Genomic DNA, 12,921 nt, shown 5'->3' with positions numbered 1-12,921 from the left:
TAATGTGCAGGTTGTTTTAAGCCACTAAGCTTGCAGTGGCTTAAACAAGCCACTAAGTTTACTACAGCAGCAATGGGAAACAAATACACTCCCTTAGTCTCATTTTTATTTCATTCCATAGAAATGATCACTTCCTAATCCACCATTACTTACTTATTGTTATTTTTTACTTATTTATTGTTAATTGTCCATATCTTCTCCTTCCCCCAGAATAGCACTATCCAATAAGAATGCAATGCAAACTACACATGTATTTCTAAATATTCTACATTTTAAAAAACTAAAAACAAATGAAATTAATGCATTTAATTTAACCCGATATATCCTAAGTATTATCACTTTAACATGTAATCAATATTTTTAAATTATTCAGAGATTTAATATTCCTTTGTGTGTATGCTAAATCTTCAAAATTCACTGTGTATTTTACGTATACTTCATCACATCTCAATTTGGATTAGACACCGTTCAAGTGCTCAATAGCCACACGACTTGTAGCTATCATTTTGGACAATGCAGCCTTTGAATGTCAGCTCCAGAAAGCTAGAGATCTTTGTTTTGTTCATAGCTGTATCCTAAATGCCTAGACACATGCATGGCACACAGTAGGTGTTCAATAAATACTTACTAAATGATGCAATGAACAAAGTTTCTGCGTTGGCTGAAAAGGGCTTCCCAAAAGATATCCATGTCCTAATCTCTGGAATCCATAATCATTACCTTATTTGGAAAAGGGTCTTTGCAGATGTTATTAAAGATCTCAAAATGGGGAAATTATCCTGGATTATCCAGGGAGGCTCTACGAGGTGTGATCACAAAATATGGTGAATGTTTAAATTAAAAAAAATTATTATAGTAAAAGACACATTGCCATTAATCCCCCTCAAAATACTCCCCCTCACTTCGAACACACTTACCCCATCATTCTTGCCACTTTCTGAAGCAGTTCTGGAAGTCCTCCTTTGTGAGTGTCTTTACTTCATCTTCCATCATGACAACGCTCCATATCACACATCAGTCCTGGTAGGGCAATTTCTGTCAAATAAAAACGTCACACTGTATCCTCATCCACCTTATTCACCGGATCTGGCACCATGAGACTTCTGGTTCTTCCCCAAAGTCAAAATGACCACAAAAGGTAAACATTTTGAATCGATTCAGGACATCGAGGCAGCCATAACAGAGCAACTAAAGACACTCAAGAAAGAGGACTTCCAGAACTGCCTCAGAAAGTGGCAAGAACAATGGGATAAGTGTTTTGGAAGCAAGGGGGAGTATTTTGAGGGGGATTAATGGCAATGAGTCTTTTACTGTAATAATTTTTTAAATTTAAACATTCACCGTATGGTTTGATCACACCTCATAAATGCAATCATGTCTATCTTCATAAAAGGAAGGCAGGAGATTTGACACAAACAGAAAAAGACAAGGTGAAGACAGAGCAGAGACTTGAAGATTACCTTGAAGATTGGTGTGAGGCAGCCACAAGCCAAGGAATGCTGTCAGCAACCAGAAACGACAAGGCAAGGGACAGTTCTCTCTTAGAGCCTCCAGAAAGAGTGGGGCCCTCTGACACCTTGATTTCAGCCTGGTGATACTGATTTTTGGCTTGTAGCCTACAGAACTGTAAGAAAATAAATTTCTGTTGTTTTAAGGCACTAAGTTTGTAGTCATTTGTTACAGTAGCCACAGGAAACGTAAGGGCTTCTCGACACTTAATATAAAACAGGAGCAGAATTAATACCAACTCAGTCTCATTGTAGCAACAAGGAACATTCATCTACAGCTACAGAAATTAAATAGAAAAATAGGAAGATCTCTCTTAATCCATCTGACAGAGATGCATTGCTATTAAAATTTTACACTTTAGATTTTATAATGATCAAAATTCTGTAATTTTAGACGTTAACTAAAAAATGTGCCAGGAAGAGGTTTTCGCAATTGTTTTTGAAAACCAAAAAGCTTGAGGAAGGCTGCACTGGGCAATAAAGCAGGAAGGATGTGGTCTCTGATCTTATATTCAGGCAGAACTGAGGGGGCATCCAGACCCTAGGAAATGTGAGGGGACCATCTCCTCCTTCAAGAAAGAGCCGAGGGCCAGCCCGGTGGCTCAGACGGTTAGAGCTCCATACTCCTAACGGCAACTGGACCTGGAATTGAGCTGCGCTCTCCACAACTAAGACTGAAAGGTGCGCCCTCCACAACTAAGACTGAAAGGACAACAACTTGACTTGGAAAAAAGACCTGGAAGTACACACAGCTCCCCAATAAAGCCCTGTTCCCCTTCCTCAATAAAACAAAATCTTAAAAAAAAAAAAAATGAATCCTTTATAAAAAAAAAAAAGAAAAAGAAAAAAGAAAGAGCTGACCTTCAGGGCAAGCAGGGCACCAAGAATTTCGTTACACTTCTTTATTATGAGTTTATATATGGATGTGTGTATTTTTAATTTTTAAAATTGTAGTAAAAAACATAAAATGTACCCTCTTAACTCTTTTTAAATGTACAGTTCAGTAGTGTTAACTATATTCACATTGTTGTGTAACAGTCCTCTGGAACTTTTTCATCTTATAAAACTACCCACCAAACACAATTCCCATTTCCCCTTCCCCCAAGACTCTGGCAAGCACCCTTGTACTTTCCGTTTCCATGATTTTGACTAGTCTAGCTATCTCACAGAAATGGAATCATACAGTATTTGTCTCTTGGTGAACTGGTTTCTTTCACTTAGCATGATGGCCTCAAGTCTTCCCCATGTTGTAGCATGTGACAGGATTGCCATTTTTTAAATACCAAATAATATACCATTGTATGCATTTTCTTTATCCAGCCATTCATCAATGGACAGTTGGGTTGCTTCCACCTTTTGGCTATTGTGAATAATGTGCAATGAATATTAGTGTGCAAAGATATCTTCAAGACCCTGCTTTCATTTCTGTTGGGAATATACCCAGAAGTGAAGTTGCTGGATCAGAGGGTGATGCTCTGTTTTGTTTTCTGTGAGGAATTTCTAAGTTGTTTTCCACAGCAGCTGCACCATTTTACATTCCCACCAGCAGTGCACGAGGGTTCCAATTTCTCCACATCCTTGCCAACACTTATTTTCTGTTTTTTATGGCTGTGAGGTGAGGCGATATCTCATTGTTGTTTTGATTTGCATCTCCGTGATTAGTAGTGAGGTTGAGCTTCTTTTCACATGCTTATTGTCCATTGGCATATCTTCTTTGGAGAACTGTCTATTCGAGTCCTTTGCCTGTTTTTAAATGGGTTGTTTGGTTTTTCACTTTTGATTTGTAGGAGTTCTTTATAGTCTAGATGTTAACCCCTTATCAGGTATATGGTTTGCAAATTTTTTTTTTTTTCTATTCTGTAGGTTGCTTTTTCACTCCATTGATTGTTTCCTTTTATGGACAGAAGTTTTAAAATTTGATATAGTCCAAAGTATTTTTGTTTTTGTTGCATTTTTTTTTTTGGTGTCGTCCAGGAAATTACTGCCAAAATCATGGCCTTTCCCCTGTTTTCTTCTAGGGGTTTTATAGTTTTAGGTTATACGTATGCATTTGTAACAGCATTTCAGTCACTTATCTGACATATGGTCCAAAGCCTAATTTCTCCAGTTATCTCTCCCCAAATAGCTGTTGCATGTTTTTCCAGTCTAAAATTGAATCCAGGATCACATACTGCATTTGGTTGCCATATCTCTTTAGTCTCTTCTAATCTGGAACAGCCCCCTTACCTTTCTTGTTTTGTCTTTCCTGACATTGGCTTTTTGAAGAGCCCCAGCCACTTGTCCTGCAGACAGTCCCCCTTTCTGGATTTGTCTAGTGTTTCCTCATGATTAGATTCTGGTCTTGTATTACTTACAGAAAAAATACTCCATAGGTGACTCTGTGTCCTTCTTAGTACATCCCATCAGGGGCCCCGTGGTCAGTGATGCTAATTTTGTCCATTGAATTAAGGAGTATATTAGTTTGATTGCGCTGCCATAGCAGAATACCACAGACGGAGTGGTTAAAGAGCAGAAATTTGTTTTCTCACAGTTCTGGAAGCTGAAAGTTTGAGATCAAGCTGTCAGCAAGATTGATTTTATTCTGAGGTCTCTCTCCTTGGCTTGTTGATGGCCGTCTTCTCCCTTTGTCTTCACATGGTTTTCCCTCTGTGCGTATCTGTGTCCTGATCTCTTTGTCTTAAGAGGACACCACTCATATTGCATTAGGACCTATCCATAAGACCTCATACTGAAGTACTGGGGGTTAACACTTCAACATATGAATATAGGGGCGAGACATACGCTTCAACGCATAACAGGAAGTGAGTGCAGGATCTCTCCGCCATAAAGGTGCCTTTTCCTCTTTGAATTATGGCATCATCTGTGGGTGGTACTTTGAGACCCTCTAAGCAACCTGTCTCCAACAATATTTCACCCAGTACTTTCAGCACCTCTTCTAGATTCTTGCTGAATCATTGGATTTATTTGTACTATTCTATTTATGGCAGTTGACCCGGGTTTTCTACTTCCTGAAGTGAAATGACATTTCCTGTTTAAATTAATGTGTTGAGGTTTTCTCGTTTGTATGTTCTTTTGTTTAGTTTTTTTTGTTTTTTTTTAATTGGGGAACAGTGTGTTTCTCCAGGGCCCATCAGCTCCAAGTCATTGTCCTTCAATCTAGTTGTGGAGGGCGCAGCTCAGCTCCAAGTCCAGTTGCCGTTTTCAATCTTTAGTTGCAGGGGGCACAGCCCACCATCCCTTGTGGGAATCAAACCGGCAACCTGTTGTTAAGAGCTCACGCTCTAACCAACTGAGCCATCCGGCCGCCCTGTGTTGAGTTTTTAAACAATGAGTTGATTAAAGAAAATTATTAAGTAGCTAAGTATACAGGTGATGTGTGGATGTGTGGATATGTGGCAAATAAGGGAAAGTGAAACTCAAATGGAAGATGTTTGGAGTGCCAGGTATTAGTGCTTCGGGGTCACACTTGGCCTCTTTTCTGCTCTGGGGCTCTGGGCTTTGTGCTGGATGCCTCTTCTTGGGGTCTCATTCCCATAGTACCCCAAACTGGCCACAGCATTTCCCAGAAACATGCTCCTCCTCCTAGTCCCCATCTCACACTCAGGGGTCCCTCACAATCCCCCAGTCCTTGTGCCAAATCCCTGGGCCTTGTCCTGGATAACTCCTTCTCCCCCTTCTACCCATCCCATCCTCCTTTTCCATGGCCATAACCTGGTTCCGACCCAGAGCCCCCAACACCCTACTCCCTGCCTCCAGTCATGGGGATCCCCTACAATCCCGCCCATGTGACAACCAGAGGGAAATTTTAAAAATAGATCATAATTCCACCTCTCAGGCCAGAACTTAGGTTTATAAGAAATGCAGTTTTATTTTTGATATCTAAATTGAGAACTTCTCTCACCATGGTGGGAGGAAATTTTAACGTGGGTGGAAAATTGAATCCTTTCTAACACCATCACCACCTGGTTTGTCATTGGGCCTAGTCACCAAAGTTACTTGGAGACAACCCACCCTTCTGATCTTGAGGCCTCTTCTCATCCCAAAGTTCTATCATTTTCCTAGGCCACAGTCCCACGGCCCCATCTCACTCCAGGTGAAAGCCTGAGTCCTTCGCTGGGTGGTGCTTGAAGCCCACAAGGCCCCACATCACCTGATAGACTCTCATCTCCTCCCACTGACCCCCTCACTCACCTGCTCCAGCTTCAGGGGCCTCCTCACTGTTCCCCACACCAGCCAGGCACCACCCACCTTAGACCTTTGCCTGGCTTAGCTCTGCCTAGAATATCTCCCCAAGATGCATGCATGTCTGATTCCCTTGCCTCTTGCAGAATTTTCCTCAAGTGTTACCTTCCCTATGACTTCTTGTAAAGTACAACCTCTCTTCCTGTATTATTTTTAAACTGATAGTATATATCAGTGATTCTCAGCCGCAACTTGTTAAAAATGCAAATTCTAGAAATGAACCCTGGCATATATGGTTAAGTGATTTTCCACAAGTGTACCCAGATCACTCAGTGCGGACAAGACAGTCTTTTCAACAAATTGTGTTGGGAAAACTGTATAAATTACCATATGCAAAAGAATGAAGTTGGACCCTTACCTAACACCATGTACAAAAACTAACCTAAAATGGATCAAAAACCTAAATGTAAGAACTGAAACTATAAAACTTTTAAAAGATAACATAAGGGAAAAGCTTCACGATATTGAATTTGGCAGTGATTTCTTGGATATGACACCAAAAGAAAAAATAAATAAATTGGACTACATCAAAATAAAAATCTTCTATGCATCAAAGGAAACAATTAACAGTGAAAAAGCAACCCACAGAAGGGAGAAAATATTTGCAAATCATAAGGAGTTAAGATCCAAACTACACATGGAATTCCTAAAAACTCAGCAACAAAAAAACCAACACATTTAAAAATGGGCACAGGACTTAAATAGATATCTCTCCAAAGAAGATAAACAAATGGCTGATAGGCACATGAAAAGATGCTAACCGTCACCAGTCATCAGGGAAATGCAAATCCAAACACAATGAGCTGCCACTTCACACATACAGGGTGAAGGAGCACTGTATGTTTTGTCTATTTATTCTCTGGCTCCCCCCAGCATGGATACTACCTAATGCTTAATAGCGTGTGTGCCTGTTGAAGGAGGTCATGTCTTCTCCATGACTTCTCCATTAAGCCAGAGCTGGACCCAGGCAATCAGAGGCTCCTCACCCCATCCCATCCCTGGAATGTACTTCTGCCCACCATTCTCACACTGGGAGCTGTTCCAAAGACATAGCCTTGGGAGAGAAAGGTATTGAAACCATCTAGATTGTATACGTGACTGAGCCCAGTTAAGGCCTCTACATAAACTTTTAAGATCCTAGTGGGTGGGTGTGGAGATCTATTTGTCTTTCGGATGTCCAAGCATCAAAAGTTCCCTTACTTATTAAACTTGCCACCTACCAATCTGGAGTGGTCTGCTTCTTTCTTCAGTCTCTCCTTGCCCTCTGTGTACAGGGTCCAGTTTGGGAACCAAGGATGCCACAACCTTAGGAGGTAAAGATTACATGATCAGCATCCCCTTTTTACAGAGTAAGACTCAGAGATAAGAGGACTTGCCCGAGGCCACACAGCTAGGAAAGGGCAGAACCGGGGTGTGGACCCAGGCCATAGGTGTCCTGAGCACATGTGTGCTCCCAACCTCTAAACCATATCACCAGTGCTGAGAGAGGATCTAAGATAAACCTCCGCTCCTGAGGGTGGGAATTTTGCGTGCCTCATTTGATAAGACAGGAAGGATTGTAAAGGTGGCACTAAATCTTCTATTCTGAGATTTGGACCTCTGGTACTGTGTGTCCCCGAAAATAAGACCTAGCCAGACCATCAGCTCTAATGTGTCTTTTGGAGCAAAAATTAATATAAGACCCAGTATTATATTATACATTATGTTATATCATATTATATTATACCCAGTCTTATAGTAAAATAGATCTGCATTAGAGCTGATGGTCTGGCTAAGTCTCATTTTCGGGGAAACACGGTATAATTCAATTCACAAACAGCTAGGGAGAAGCTACAACATTTATTATACATTTACTATGCAGTTTCAGTGTTTCTATTTACTTCGGCCCTGTGCTGGCCCTGGGACTCGGGAGAGGTTTTACATCTGTATGGGATCCACTCTTGGCTCCAACTTAAATCTATATAACATATGCAAAGACCGCCATAACCTTTCACTGCACCTTCCCCCACCCCAACGGACAAAGCTGAACTCAATAGAAAATTCCACTACAGGCCATCCTGGTTAGAAACCAGAAAACTTCAGACGAAACAAAGACTCAAGGCAGTACTTTCCAGCAGACTCTGCCCAGCCGACCCTCCGCTTTAATAAATCGTCCTTCTGTATTTCTCACTGCCTCATGAATCCTTTCACAACCCACGCGTGAGCAGCCACAACACCATTCACTGTGAATCCCCAGTGCCGAGAACAGGGCCTGATACAGGGTAGTTCCCAGCAAATATTTGTTGAATGAAGGAATCAATGAATGAAAATAAAGACTGAATGGTGCTCACTTCGGCAGCACAGATACTAAAATTGGAACAATGCAGAGAAGATTAGCATGGCCCCTGCGCAAGAATGACATGGAAATTCATGAAGCGTTCCATATTTTTAAGCTGAAGTAGAATGATATTGAATGTCAACTATAATTAAATAGATATAATTATATATATATATATATATATATATATATACATGGTCACTGGATGTGGAGTACAGCATAGGGAAGATAGTCAATGGTATTGTAGCAGTTATGTAAGATATCAGACGGGTAGTAGATTGGGGGGGCTATCACTTTGTGAGGGGTGTAAATGTCTAACTATTACATTGCTTTGAACACTTGAAACTAATAAAAAACGCATATAGCAAAATAAAAAGAACTGAATTGCAACCAATTATTATTATTATTATTATTATTATTATTATTAAATGATACCATGATACAACTACTTTGGAAAATAGCTTGTGGTTTCTTAAAATGTTAAATATATATCTACCATATGATCCGGGCATTCCACTCCTACGTATATACACTGGGGAAATGAAATGTCCACACAAAGACTTGTACACCAGTGTTCATATCATCTTTATTTGTAATTGCCAAAAACTAGAAACAACCCAAATGTCCATCAATGAGTGATTCGATAAACAACTTGTGGTGACTTAAACGATTCCATGGAATAGTACTCAGAAATAAAAAGAATGAATTCTTGTTCAAATGTATGAATTTCAAAATAATTATGTTGAATGAAACAAGCCAGACACAGGAGTACATATTATATAGTTTCACTCTAGAAAATACGAACTAACCAACAGTGGGAGAAAGCAGATCAGTGGTTGTCTGGGGATGTGAGTGTGGAGGGGTGAGGGATGAAAGGGTTACCAAGAGGCATGAAGAAACTTGGGAATGATGGATGTGTTCATTATCTTACGGTCATTATCTTAATTGCGGTGGTGTTTTCACAGGTTTATTCATAAGCCAAAACTCATCAACTTGTATACGTTAAATATGTGTGGTTTCTTGTATCTCAGTTATACCTCAGTAAAGCTGGGGGAAAACATGTCACAACTGTCTAATACAACTGGGAATTTTCCCTCTACTGGCTGGCTTTACCCACTGGCCCCTGAGGACATCTGATTCTCAATCTGAGGCCCAGTAGACCACACAGCTATTTCCGCTTTGAGCCCTGAAGAGAGAAAAAAAAAGAAAACGAACGAAAGAAAGAAAGCTGGCCTATTTCTGCTTTCAGGCCTGTCATGTTTCTCTCCTGAGACCCTGAGCCCACAGGGGATCAACTTCTTGACTGCAGGAAGAGAAAAATGAGAATATACATAGGGAAAAAAGAAGCTCAGTAGATGGGAACATGGCTGGCTCATCCAGTTACAGGCGGGAAGGCGGAGTGGATGGTGAAGGTGCAGGAGGAGAGTGGATGTAGTAGAAGGTGGTTCTGGTTTTCTAAGGAAACAAAAAGGTCGCTGCTGAGTGTGAGGATAAGGAAGAAGGTGTTGGTGGTTTGAAGAAGTCTGATATGTCATCTAAGAAAGGCAAGAGAAGGGATATAGGCAAATTCGTTGGGCAGCATTGTGGGCATGAATTTAAGGTGAGACGAGTTGGCATGGAAGCATATTTTTCTCCATCCACGTTCTGCAGCACAGAAGCAAGCGTGCAATCGGTGGAGTCTTAGATTTAACCAGGACTGTGCTTTTGCCAGATGAGTAGGATGGAGAGGGGTAATTGTGTAGAGTGTGCATAAGGGGTGATTATAATGGTTTGTCAAAGAATTTAATCTGTGCGAAGGCAATGAGAGGGCTGAGGGGTTGCACAAAGGTGGTAGGGCCAATGGATTATTGAGCTGAGCTGAAAGGAATGAACTAGAAAGAAAGGGGATAGGTACAAGGAAGGATGCATGAAATTAGGGTTCTGAAAAGGCTGTGGTTATTGAGACAAGGTCTGAGTGAAGAGGTAAAAAGAGGACAGGATCACTGAAGGAGGCCTAGGAACCAAGAGGCCAGGATGGTCTGAGGATCACCTACCAGTGTACAGAAATCACCAAGAACGAGGATGGGAGCAGGGGGGTAGCAGTGAGCTGGGAGATAAAATCATGGAGAAGTGAAGAGTGATCATCACCTACTGAGGAACAGATAAACAAAATATGGCATATCCGTACAGTGGAATAGTATTTGGCCACAAAAAGGAATGAAGTACATCCGATGACATGAGTGAACATTGAAAATAATGCTAAATAAAAGAAGCCAGACACAATAGGTCACATACTCTATGATTCCACTTATATGAAATGTCCAGAACAGGCAAATCCATATGAATAGAAAGTAAGTTAGGGGTTGAAGGGAGGTGACTACTAATGTGTATGGAGTTTCTTTGGCCGGGGGAGGGGACGGGATGACGGAGTGGGTGGTGGTGATAAAACTGTCCTGGAATTAGATAGTGGTGATGGTTGCACAACTTTGTGAATATACAAACCAGCCTGCTCTGTAGGCTCTGTTTTCAAAACAGATCTACAAGCTGCCCATGTCAACCCCTCCGCAGCCTGCACCCTGATGTCATGCATCTCCTCCAACAGGTTCCATTGAGTCACCCTCTTGTCTGCCTGCTCCCGCCCACCTCACACAGTCTGTTTCCCACACCCACATGGTGCAGCCGCAGGGCTTCTGTGAACACCTGAGCCAGATCAGGGCCCTCCCCTGCTGGAACCCCCCCTGTGGCTCCACTTCAGAATCAAAGTCCTCCCATTGTCCCTGGGGCCCCTCACAGACTGCCCCTTCCCTTCTCTCTCTGACAGCATCCCTTACTATTTACCCCTCACCCACTCTACTCCAGCCACAAAGGCCTGTAACAATTCCTGGAACACAGAGGCACACTGTCACCTCAGGGTCTTTGCATTGGCTATACTCTCTGCTTCAAATGACCTTCCCACAGTATCCACATGACTCTTTCTCTCCCCTCCTGCATGTTTTTGCTAAAATGTCACCTTCTCAGTGAGGCTACCCCTAAATGCCTTTTCGAGCATAGCAAACTTCCCTCATACACTCCTCATCCTCTCTCCGTTTTATTTTCTTCATAGCAGTCATCAATATCTGATACAGCGGTCATCAATATCTGATACATTTTACCTAACTTATGTATTGTATTGTCCATCTCTTTCTCTAGAATGTAAGCCCCAGAAGGAGGGTTGTTGTTTTTTCCCCCCATATCTTAGTCACCATTTTATCCCAGTTGCCCTAAATAGGGTTGGCTCAATAAACATCTGTTAATTTTCTGTCACCATCTTGGTTCCACATCTCCCGCCAACCACCCCTGCACAAAATGCCCAGTGAAGCCACAGAAACCATCCCTGCTACAGAGCAGGAGTCGCCACAGCTCCAGGCTGAGACAGCGTCTGGAACAGAATCTGACAGTGATGAATCAGTATCAGAGCTCAAGGAACAAGATTCCACACAGAAAACCACACAACAAAGCCCAGCTGGCAGCAGCAGCTGAAATCGATGAAGAAACAGTCAGTAAAGCAAAACAGAACCAGAGTGAAACAAGGCATGGAAGGCTATGTCCAAACTAGGTCTTTGACAGGTTACAGGGGTTACTAGGGTCACTATTCCAATCTAAGAATATCCTCCTTGTCATCATAAAACCAGATGTCCACAACAGCCCAGCTTCACATACCTACACAGTTTTGGGGGAAGCCAAGATTGAGGATTTATCTCAGGAAGCACAGCTAGCAGCTGCTGAGAAATTCAAAATTCAAGATGAAGCTGTCTCAAACATTCAAGAAAACACACAGACTCCAACTGTGGAGGAGAGTGAAAGGGAAGAGGTTAGTGAAACAGGTGTGGAAGTTCAGGACATAAAATTGGTCATGTCACAAGCAAATGTGTCGAGAGCAAAGGCAGTCCGAACCCTGAAGAACAGCAGTAATGATATTGTAAATGCTATTATGGAATTAAGAATGTAACCATCGTGGGCAGCTGGATGGCTCAGTTAGTTAGAGCTCTGAACTACAGGGTTGCCAGTTCGATTCCCACATGGGTCAGTGAGCTGCGCCCTCCACAACTAGATTGAAGTCTAATGACTTGGAGCTGATGGGCCCTGGAGCAGCAAACTGATCCCCAATATTCCCCCATAAAATTTATATATGAAAAAAGACAGGACCCCCTGACTGTAGATGTGGTTTTTTGTTGTTGTTGTTGTCTTAAAAAAGAATGTAACCATCTAAAACCAAGGACCTATTTTTGGTGATTCAAAAGAGTAACTGCAGCTTGGTTTGAAATCTGTACTGTTTCTATCATTAATAAAGTTATGGCTACTTGTGGGATGAAAAAAACAAAAAAATCAACATCTGTTGAATGAATGAATGAATGACCCCAGGGTAGGTCCTTAGAGGGATTAAAGAGCCCAGATTCTAGTGAGACAGAAATTAAACAGGTAACTAGATATTTGCACATGGCTGTAAGAGCAAAGAGGGAAACAAATGGGGAGCCAAGATTATAACTGTGTACGGAGTGTAACTAGGCTACACTAGGGGAGTCAGGAGGTTTGACATTTGAGTCAAGGTCTGTCAGCTGAGGAGCAAAGATCTGGGAGAAGAGTACTCTAGGCAGAGGGAACAGCCAGTGCAAAGTCAGGAATGAGTTTTGGCCATTTGATGACAGAAGGAAAGCCAGTTTTGTGCCACGTTGGGAAAAGTGGAAAGGGTTAGACATAGATTTAGATGGATCTACCAGGGTCAGATTATGCCTTGGGGGTGTTAATGAGGGGATCGGCTTGCCTTCAGAGGCTGTCTAGCTGTGATTTTCAACTGATCTTTCCCCTCTCTGGGCCTCAGTTTTATGTCATCTGTGA

At 41.8% G+C, this 12,921-nt stretch overlaps 1 pseudogene across 1 annotated transcript; it reads left to right on the top strand.

Annotated features, from left to right (window-relative positions):
* The first annotated feature begins 11,391 nt into the window (after nt 1-11,391).
* Nucleotides 11,392-12,034, top strand: LOC308490106 (nascent polypeptide-associated complex subunit alpha-like; annotated as a pseudogene). The gene has a single exon. The product of its transcript is annotated as a nascent polypeptide-associated complex subunit alpha-like (transcript).
* Nucleotides 12,035-12,921: the final 887 nt, after the last annotated feature.

The sequence above is a fragment of the Rhinolophus hipposideros genome (genome assembly GCF_964194185.1).
Source record: "Rhinolophus hipposideros genome assembly, chromosome: 21".
Classification (NCBI taxonomy): Eukaryota; Metazoa; Chordata; class Mammalia; order Chiroptera; family Rhinolophidae; genus Rhinolophus; species Rhinolophus hipposideros.
This window is presented reverse-complemented; position numbering and strand designations above follow the sequence as displayed.